Source organism: Bactrocera neohumeralis, unplaced genomic scaffold (genome assembly GCF_024586455.1).
Source record: "Bactrocera neohumeralis isolate Rockhampton unplaced genomic scaffold, APGP_CSIRO_Bneo_wtdbg2-racon-allhic-juicebox.fasta_v2 ctg4094, whole genome shotgun sequence".
In the NCBI taxonomy this organism is placed as follows: domain Eukaryota; kingdom Metazoa; phylum Arthropoda; class Insecta; order Diptera; family Tephritidae; genus Bactrocera; species Bactrocera neohumeralis.
Genome location: NW_026091199.1, coordinates 1 through 10678, shown reverse-complemented (window position 1 = coordinate 10678; position 10678 = coordinate 1). Strand labels below are relative to the sequence as shown.

Sequence of the window (10678 nt, the reverse complement as noted above, 5' to 3'; positions counted from 1 at the left end):
TTAAGTTAAATAAGAGTTGTTTTTCCGAGTATTCAATTTAATTTCGCTTAAGTTTTTTCAAATTATTTTTTATTGGCCGCAAAAATTTTTGTATACATGTCCGTAAGTCTTATAGGGTGTTGGATCACCTAACGTTACACCCTATTAGTTATTAAGTTATTTTAAGTTTAGTCACTCCTATATAAGAGCACAGACTCAATTGTACTAACAAATTAAGGTATTATAAATTGTAAATGCATAATGCTCCCACATACATAACTCATTTGTATATACACACGTATGCATGTCTACATATGTCCGCATCAACAACAGCGAGAGTTTTTGTCACTCCTTTTGGTGACTCTTTCGCATGTGCAAGCATATGGACATTAGACCTGGCGTTATTTTTTTTTTTGAAATTTTGAGTACGGGGATTGGTCAAATATGCGATTCGATGTAATAATTCATGTGGTAAATTTTTAACTCATAATGAGGTCAAAGTACAAAATATAGAAAAACACTTGGTTTTTTTTACTGTTATCTGTTTATTTATTAAACAAAAAATAAAAATAACGCAATTTTTCCACAATTTGCATTTCAATCATTAATATACATATGTCTCAAGAATATTACAAAAGCGAAGTTTTAGTATATGAAGGGAACTTTTGCCTGTAGTTCTCGACAATATGAAGCAAGTATTGTTTATCTTCTTCGCTATGAGTTAAAGACCGGTTAAAATCTGTTATTAGTTTTACTTTCCTCTCAGCAGAATCATTAACAGCAGTGACGTTTTTGAGGATTTGAACACCTTTTAAATATTCTGCATTTTCGCACCAGTTTGAGGGATCTAAGTTGAAAAATTTTACGTCTATTCGTGAAAAGATATTTCTAGTTCTTTGCGTTAGAAAACAACTTAAATCTTTACTTATGAATGCTTTCATATCTTCAATGCTGGCATTTACATTTTTATGCAGATAAACGCCATTGTCGTCATTGCTTTCAAACTCTTTTTCTAATGCTAGTGCTTCAACCATCTTTCTTTTCACATTTAAGTCCACGTTAGAATCGAAAGACAGGATACCATAAGTGATTTTTCATTTTATCTAATAAGGCTAGAGATATTTTTGGGTCGTAATAACCGGCAATGTTTTTTACCAGCTGCAAATCCAAATTTGCTGCTTCGACTGCATTAGTAGTTCGAAACCAATACGGAATATAAAGACGCACGAGGAAAATACACACATTGCGGAATCCATTCAAATGGCTGGAAGACATTTTAAATTGTTTTTGCAAAGCAAACATTTTTAAGGCATATATCGCTTTTGACATAAACCTGGCATGTGACGTTGCGCCAGGTGCACGAAAAGAAAAGTTCGGGATGCTGCCACCTAAGAAAATAAACATGAGTTGCAATAGCTCTTTGTAATCATGGCGAATGTGGTCTTTTGCTATATTTTTGATGCAAAATTCTTTATTGGCTTCACATTCCTCTGCATTTATAGCACGTCGCACTTCTTCATCCATGATTCCAATTGAAAGATCTTTTAAATTGAAAGTGTTCCATTCCCACGAAAAACGTTCAAATATGGTAACTTCCGGGCCACAAGATTTTCCAAAATATATTTCAAATACAGCTCGTAGTATGATTTCTGCAATATGATGCCTGCATAGCAACCACAACAAGCTACGTTTCAATTTTTGTTCCAGCACCGTTACGTTTACCAGTGTTTGTAGCTGTCGTGTCAAAGCATACCATTTCCACCGAATTTATCATATTCATTTTTTCTAAGCAATTATATATGGACTGGGCGATTGCTTCACCAGCTCCACATTCAATAATTGGAATGAAAATTAATTTTTCTATATTATCTGCCGTTAAAACAATAGCTAGGCGTTCTACTTTTTCCTTTCCAGTCATTGCAGGAAGTAGTTTACCGTCCCAGTGTAACACAAATGTATCAGGGATCTGAAAAATTTTCGCTCTGAGAAGTATTCATAACAAATCCAAAATTAACTTTTATACCTTGAAATTCTCAATAATGTCTGTACAATGACGCCGACGATATTCCTTGCGCTGTTTTCTCAAACTTGTACAACTATTAACCAGATCTTCAATATTGTGACCCAAAGCTTTAGGTGTTGCATTAATAAAATGAATTGCAAGTGGGGTTGACATATTGCCAGCATCCATGCAAGCAAGCATTCTATCATCTTTGAAGCTTTTTTTACCACGTTTTTTTTCAGCTCGTTGGTGTTTGATTCGATCATCAACTGCTCTACAGATTTTTCAGACTCACATTTACTTTCATCACTTACATCATAGTCTACACTCAACTCTAAAAAAAATTAGTTGAAAGAGAAACTTACATATTATTTGTTTCAGCAGAATTAAATAAATACCTTGAGTGCTTTCCAATCTTTGATACTTTGCTTTGCGTGGATTTTCTTCTTCTAACCTTTGCGCCTTCCGTTTTTCTTTATTTGCGAGACATTGATCTATAGAAATCATGCTCCCAACACGACCTGGTTCTCTTTGTTTAATTAAAAAGTCTCGGTCCTCAGGAATAGCTATCATTTCTAAAGCATCAGCATGTGCAATATCGAATAAATTGTTCAAGTTATCATTGAAATCATTTTCTTTTTTACGAGAACTAGGAAACGAAGATGTACATAATTTCTGTACTGTTCTCTACTCATCATATAATTTCACCAGTTTATCGTCACATGTTCTTTTGTTTAACGTTGGAATACGTGCTCTTTCCCAAAAAGGCAATATTTCCTTCGAAGCCAATTAAGCACTTTCTTTAATTGTTTTCTTTTCACACCGCAAATAGTAAAAAAAAACATTTCAGCACTTGTAGTTTGACGGTAACTTGCTTCCAAGTATATTTTTTTCACATTTTCTTATCAAATATATGTTTGTGTCAGCAGATCTAAGTGTAACAAAATTATTTACAGCCATCACGATATTGCAGTATAACTTTTACTATTTTTAATTATTTTAATAAAGACCCTTTCTTAACCACAGTCAATTTCGCAATGACAAAATATTAAAAGCTCTTTTTGTACGTCTCAGTCTGTCTAATAATCAACATTGGCGTATGTGAACCGTAATGTATGAATTAACCGTTAGGCGGGCCACTGACTACATTAGCTGCGCAAATTCGAGTAATTTGTTGTTGTGAACTCAGTGAACGAAATTAAACTCAATTCCAACAACAGTCTTGTGCAGTAAATTTGTGTAGTCAGTGGCCCGCCTTAGTTCAATGGAATTTTTACTAATTTACTCTTTTCTAATATTTATAAATTTTTGCCGTCGCTTCTGCCAATTCTGCCATCGTTGCTGTTCGCTGCCACTGCGAACGTCTGTCGTCTCTGCTACTCTCGCACTGCACTGCGAATACTTGATTCGCTGTCGCTGCTACTGCTCGCTGCTCCTGTTCGCTGCTTAGCTATCAATATCGCTGATACCTTAATACGTCGCTTGCATGTGATCACGCATCACATTGCATCACTGCCGCTGCACTTGCAATTCTTTCGTCGCTCTTATTTGGTCACACTATCGCTATCGCTTACTCGCATTACGCTGCAGTTTCCAACATATTCGTTTATATCCAACAAACCATTTAAGCGGGACTCTGGATTCAAGGCAATCTAATCGCAAGTATAAAACTATTTATGTATATTATACTCATTCGTCGTTATATCGCAAACTTTATATCATCTTTTAACAAACGTACAATTTATTTTTGGAATTTTTTCGTAAATTGTTGAACATTTTAAACATGTCTTTGGAAGAGCTCAAACAACAACGGGCTAGTATTAAGAAAAATATTACTCGTATAAAAAACATTGTCGGGGCCAGTCTACGGCCAGGTGCTAAAATACTTTCAGCAGCCGAATGTCGACTTGGTATTGTGGAATCTTATTTCAAAAATGTGTTGTCTACACAGACAGAAATTGAAAGGATAGATAATGAGGATTGCGGTCGCATGGATCTTGAAGAGCTGTATAAAACCACAAAGTTAATTATTCAGTCTCAAGTTACCGAGGATTCCAACACCACACTCTTAGACACCACTTGCGTAATGCAGGCAGGATCGAAGCTGCCCAAACTCAAACTTCCTATATTCAACGGCAAGTACTCTGAATATCAAAACTTCGTAACTTCCTTTCAGCAAATTATAGATCGAGAATATGGCTTATCTAACATAGAGAAATTTAATCATCTACGCAACTGTCTCAATGGACCGGCATTAGAAACTATTGACGCCTTTCAAGTTTCCAATGAAAACTATTTGAAGGCATTAGAGAGACTCTAAACTCGATATGACAACCCAACTCTCATATTTTTAGAAAATATTTCCTCTTTATTTGAGCTTTCTTCTATTTCTAAGCCTAATGGCGGTCAGTTGAGAAGTTTAATTGATAAGGCATCTGCAATTTACAGCTCGTTATTGTCATTGGGAACTGAAAGCCAAATTTCACAAACTATGATTATTTATTTAGTTTTACACAAGGCAGATAAAGAAACCAATCGTAAATGGAAAGAGTCTCTGGACTTTAAGACTTTGCCGAGCTGGGAAAATTGTACCCACATTTTGGAGAGACACTGCCAATATCTCGACTCAATTGATAACGCTCACACCGTTGGATTTGTACACCAAAGCACTACCAACACGCATAAAACAAAACCTTCACGTAAAGGCCGCTCGTTTTCTTGTTCCAGCTCATGTTGTTCGGTGTGTTCCAACAACAATCATAAAATACACAACCGCGACCGTTTTAAGGCACTTAGTGTGTCGCAACGCTTTGACCATGCAAAGAAGATGGGTCTCTGTATTAACTGCTTATCAAGAGGACATCAGTTATCGAACTGCGTATCAACGCATAAGTGTAAGATTTGTTGTCGTCAACACCATACTTTCTTACATCGATGGAAAACGCCAGATTCGTCAAATTCTACTTCGACATCCGCTGTTCATACACACATGAACAATTCGTCATCGTTTGACGTCATCCTCGCCACAGCAGAGGTTCTAGTGCGCGGCGTTTCCGGAAACTATCATATTGGCCGAGCTTTGCTGGATTCTTTCTCACAAGTTAATTTCATAACTGAACAATTTTCACAAAAACTGATGCTTCCACGTAGCAAACACAACATAGAGATTGAAAGTATTGGTAAGTCCTCTACCAATGTCAAGTATAAAAATTCTACAAATATTAAGTCGAAAGCAACAAGCTTGGAGTTACCTCTCGATTTTTGCATTACTTCGCACATCGCCTGTCATCCAGAACCGGAGATAGATACATCTACTTGGAATATTCCTCCAAACATTGTACTCGCTGATCACCAATTTAACAAATCGAGGAAAATTGATTTACTGTTGGGGACAGACAGCTTCTTCAGTTTACTTTCTGTAGGACACATCGTACCTATCGTATTCTGGTTTTAGCTCGCCTTTTTTAAGAAGGTTTTTTTCCATACTTAAAAACTGTTGAATAACAGAGGTGCGGGAATGACCTAAGGCGAGTGTGTGGGGAAATTCTGGCTTTCGTGGTAGTCGTACGACGTACCGGCCATTATCTAATCGAGTAGTTGTGGATTTGTAAAAATCCTCATAATATCGATCTTCTGGGGTTGTGATTGATATGAGGGGAGTTTTTCTACTTCCCAAAATTTTTTCAGTTGTGTATTGTGGTACTCGTTTGAGATTTCTTCAACTTGAGTTGTCATTGTTGTGACTGATTCCGCAACTAGTCCATTTAGGACCCATCCGAAAATGGCATTTTGCGCCACAAGTGTTTTTGTAATTTTTTCAACACCTTCGAGAATAATTTGTGGTATGAGATCGCTGCCTATGTCTATTTGAGCGGGAGTGTTGCAGTTGGGGTCTGCTAACTTAAGGTGTGAAACCTTTAGCCAATGCTTGCTATTTATATGGTAGCATGGAAACATGTTTGTTAGTTGTGGTAAGACAATAGCTTCTGCTTGAATGCACTTATCCGCTTGGGGGGAAATTAGGGTAATGGGGCAGATTTTATTGGAGTTTTGAACTATTCTTCCGCCAACTCCCGTAATTTCAAAGTTGGCGAATTTTGTAGGCAGTTGTAGCCTATTTTGTGCCCTAGACGCTATAAATGATCGTAGTGATCCTTGGTCTATTGAGGCCCTGAGTTTAAAAAGTTCTCCCGGTGTTCGATGGAGACGACTGCTGTGGGTAGCAATACCCTACTGTGGTTTTCGATATGTAGCGTTTGTGTTTTTAACGCCTTTGAGCAGCATGGTGCTTCTTGGTAGTTTTCTGAATTTGTTGTTGACACTAAACTTGTTGCTCTTTTTACGTTTGCGCTGTTTGGGGTGAACTGGAAAAATTGGTAATATGTAACATCGAATGATGTCGTTTATGGCAATAAACACAATTAAATTTGCTTTCACAGTCTTTCTCACATGTGAAAAGCAGTTTGTGCAAAGTCTTTTTGACTTTACAAAATTGTTTCGGTCAATTATATTTAATTTCTTGAATTTCTCGCAAGATTTAAGTTTATGCCCCCCTGTGCATAGTTCGTATGACTTTTGCTTGTACTGTTCAGATGTGAACGTTTGACTTTTGAAGAAGCTTCTATTTAAATTGTTGTTGCTACTGGCTTGGGGTCTTTGGAAGCTTCTATTAAGGTCATTGGAAATACCTTTTGGTTTAATTCCCTTTTTATACACCCTTTCTGCGATTTCATACTGGGTAGTTAGGAAATCTTTCATTTGCTGCCACGTGGGGCATTTTTTCCTTGATGAAAGAGATTGTTCCCATAGGAAATTGATTTACTCTTGGGGACAGACAGCTTCTTCAGTTTACTTTCTGTAGGACAAATTAAACTTGGTAATATTCTTCCGATTTTACAGAAAACGTTATTAGGATGGGTCGTTTCGGGACGCTATCGAGCAAACACTAACGCGCTTAATGCCAAATGCTTGTTTGCTTGTGAGGAGTCTATAGATTTAAAATTGGAAAAACTGTGGCAAATTGAAGAGATTGCAACAAAGCCGAATGTGTGGACACTTGAACAGCACAGCTGCGAAAAGCTATATAATGACACCGTTTCTCGAAATCCCAACGGCAGGATCATAGTGAACATACCGTTCAAAGATGACCTTTCTTGCTTGGGTGAATCTTATAATACAGCTTTGCGACGATTTAATGCGCTAGAACGCCGATTGCAACAGTCATCTATGCTCAAGAAAAAATATGTAGCCTTCATGGATGAATATGAAGGAACCTCATCACTGTGTTTTGAAACCAAATAGCACTACAACGAAATTGAGAGTTGTATTCGATGCATATTGTCGAACAACTACGCAAAAATCGATAAATGACATTCAAATGGTTGGCCCTACAATTCAAAGCGAACTTGTAATTACCTTGCTTCGTTTTCGTTTACATCGCTTCGCTTTTTCTGCGGACATCGTTAAAATGTATAGGCAGTTACTAATCAATGAGGAACATCAGAGGTTCCAATACATTTTATGGCCGCACCCTATCTTGCTGGGCGTAGTCTACACTACCTCGTGGATCAGTATCTGTCGCAATTTGTCGTTGGGTCAGATGTCGTCAAGTCATCATTCTACGTCGACGATCTGCTGTGTCTAGCTGACTCACTTGCGGAGCTATCAAGGCTAAAACATGAGGTAACAGAGTTGCTAAAATTACCAAGGTTTCAGAGTCGAACACACTGACAGGGATTTAAATTTTGATACTTCTGTCACCAGTGCTCTTGGCCTTAAATGGGATCAAATTAAAGATCATTTTATGTTTTCATTTCTACCAAAGCAGACAATAAATGGAACCATCACTAAAAGGACAATTCTATCGCCTCATCGCTCTTTGATCCGTTAGGACTACTAGCACCAATAATCGTTACCGCTAAAATTCTACTTCAGGAGCTGTGGTTGCTGAAATTAGAATGGGATGAATCGGTCCTACAAAACATCGCATCGGCATGGCAAACATTTGTCAACAAACTCTCGGATTTACCTTCTGTTAGAATTCCAAGGTATTGTTTATCTGCTAACATGAAGTCTTTACAAACACATGGATTTTGTGATTCTTCAACACGTGCTTACGGCTGCGGAATATATACACGCATATTTGATAATGTTGGTAATATTAGCGTTCGTCTTTTTACGGCAAAATCACGAGTGGCACCAACTAAACGACAGTCACTCCCAAAATTGGAACTTTGCGGTGCACAACTACTTCCTCGACTTTTTGCAAAAATTAAGTCTACACTTTCTAATCACAATTTCGATAGGTTTCTTTGGACAGATTCGCAAATTGTTCTTCACTGGCTTCAAATGCATTCGAGTACACTTTCAACCTTTGTTGGGAATAGAGTCTCGGAGATTCAGGATTTGACTGTGGATTCTTGTTGGAGACATGTGCCAACGAAAAGCAATCCAGCAGACATTGTTTCCAGAGGAAGCACATCATTAGAACTCACAACTTCAATTTGGTTTAATGGACCTGAGTCTCTATACGAAGATGAAAGAAAATGGCTTAACGGAAAAAGTAACGACGTTGACATGGAAACTAATTATAAACAATAATTATCTTCTTAAAACGCTTGACAGGTACAGTACTCATACTCGTGAAGTGCGGATTGTCTCATAGATACTACGTTTTTACACTAGACTTAAAAAAGATAACACGAAAATGGTGGATAGAGCACTTATTCCTGATGAACTACATCGCGCTTTGCTATGCTTTTTTTGGAACGTTCAACAAAATTCAATGACACATGGCATACTACGAAATTTGAGTCCGTTCTTGAAAACAACTCAAGGATTTGAACTACTGAAGGTTGGAAGAAGGTTTGAACTGGCCAATCTTCCATAAAGCCAGAAACATCCTATTCTACTGACAAGTAAATATATTGTAAGTATATTGTAGATATTAAAAACTACCATGACGGACCTAAAACGCTGGTGGCTTTAATTCGTTTACAATTCTGGATCGTCATTGCTCGTGATCTCACTAGACGTATTGTTCGATCATATATTCATTGTGTGCGTTAGAAACCGAAATTGCTTCAACATATAATGGGTAATCTTCCTGTTGAGCGGTTAACACCAACACGCCCATTCTCTCGTTGCGGCGTCGATTTCTGCGGACCTGTCAACATCTCACACTACAGCTTTGGTAGAAATAGGAGCAGTTCTAAATTCTCGGCCTCTATCACCACTTTCGTCTGACCCCAGCTTTGACTCCATGTCACTTCTTAACTGGTAGTGCGTTAAAGAGTCTTCCGGAGCGAGCAGTAGCTGACAACATCAATCAAGTCAACAGATGAAATCAAATAACTGCCGTCAAACAAATATTTAGGAAACGTTGGTCGCACGACTATATAAGCGATCTGCAAGCGAGAACAAAGTGGAACACTGACCATGGAAATGTTGTAAGAACGCTATGGTTCTTTTCCATGAGGACAATGTACCACCGTAACGATGGCTAATTGGTCGTGTCATAGATGCTATCCCAGGAAAGGATGCACGAGTCAGAGTGGTTGATATGCGAACCTCAAAGGGTATAATTCGTCGCCCAATCCACAAAATTGCAGTTTTACCTGTTTGAAAGTCCTTTCAATGGGGCCGGGATGTTGGGTCACCTAACGTTACACCCTATTAGTTATTAAGTTATTTTAAGTTTAGTCACTCATATATAAGATCACAGACTCAATTGTACTAACAAACTAAGGTATTATAAATTGTACATGCTTAATGCTCCCACATTACACATTTGTATATACACACGTATGCATGTCTACATACATATGTTCGCATCAACAACAGCGAGAGTGTTTGTCACTCCTTTTGTGTGACTCTTTCGCATGTGCAAGCATATGGACATCCATCGAAAATATTAGCATAATATATACATACATATGTATGTATTATTCGTATAAATTATGTGATATATTAAGAAGCAGATTATACTCTTGTACAATATATACATATACATAAGTAAGCATGTATATGTTAGAGATATGACACATACATATATGTACATACACTTAAAGTCAAAAAAAAAACGCCGATTTGTGTATTACCAATGGAAATAGTATTTGTATAATAAAAACAAGGTCCGTTTACATTAAGCTGCTACTAAATGATTATATATGTTCTCCTTCCATAAGCTGTTATCAGTTTTAAGGCTATTCATCCAACAACAATAAAAATAATACGCAGTTTATGTGTAACACATGCAAATGCCCATTTTGGTCAATACGAATCCCCCCACTTATGTGGCAAATATCGGTAGTTGTATTAAAACCATATAAATTTTTATGCTTGATTTATTATTTTATTAGCGAATTAATAAGTTTTTAAAAATATTCATTAAGATAAAAATGTTTTTATGACACATTCTACTCGAGATGTCATGCTCTCACACAGTTTTTTTTAACAATTTCTGTTGAAACATCATCATACCAAGTAGTTTCGATTATTTTCTTCAAAGTACTGATGTTAGTCGGCTTCTGCTGGCGTATTTTTCTTTTTAAAATTGACCACATATTTTCAATGGGATTCAGGTCCGGACTATTTCCCGGCCATACCAGTGAGTCAATTCTCAAAAGAGTCTTATATTCCTTTACCTATAAAAAGATTATTGTTGTATTATTATAATTTTGTTAAAAGAAATTAGTT

The 10678-nt window shown here is 37.0% G+C and overlaps 1 long non-coding RNA gene across 1 annotated transcript; it reads right to left on the bottom strand.

Annotated features, from left to right (window-relative positions):
* Positions 1-71: 71 nt before the first annotated feature.
* On the bottom strand, positions 72-5121 carry LOC126767112 (uncharacterized). Its single transcript, XR_007669015.1, has 3 exons — positions 2380-5121; positions 2003-2315; positions 72-1945 (listed from the first exon to the last, which is right to left on the bottom strand). It is a non-coding gene; the product is annotated as an uncharacterized LOC126767112 (long non-coding RNA).
* Positions 5122-10678: the final 5557 nt, after the last annotated feature.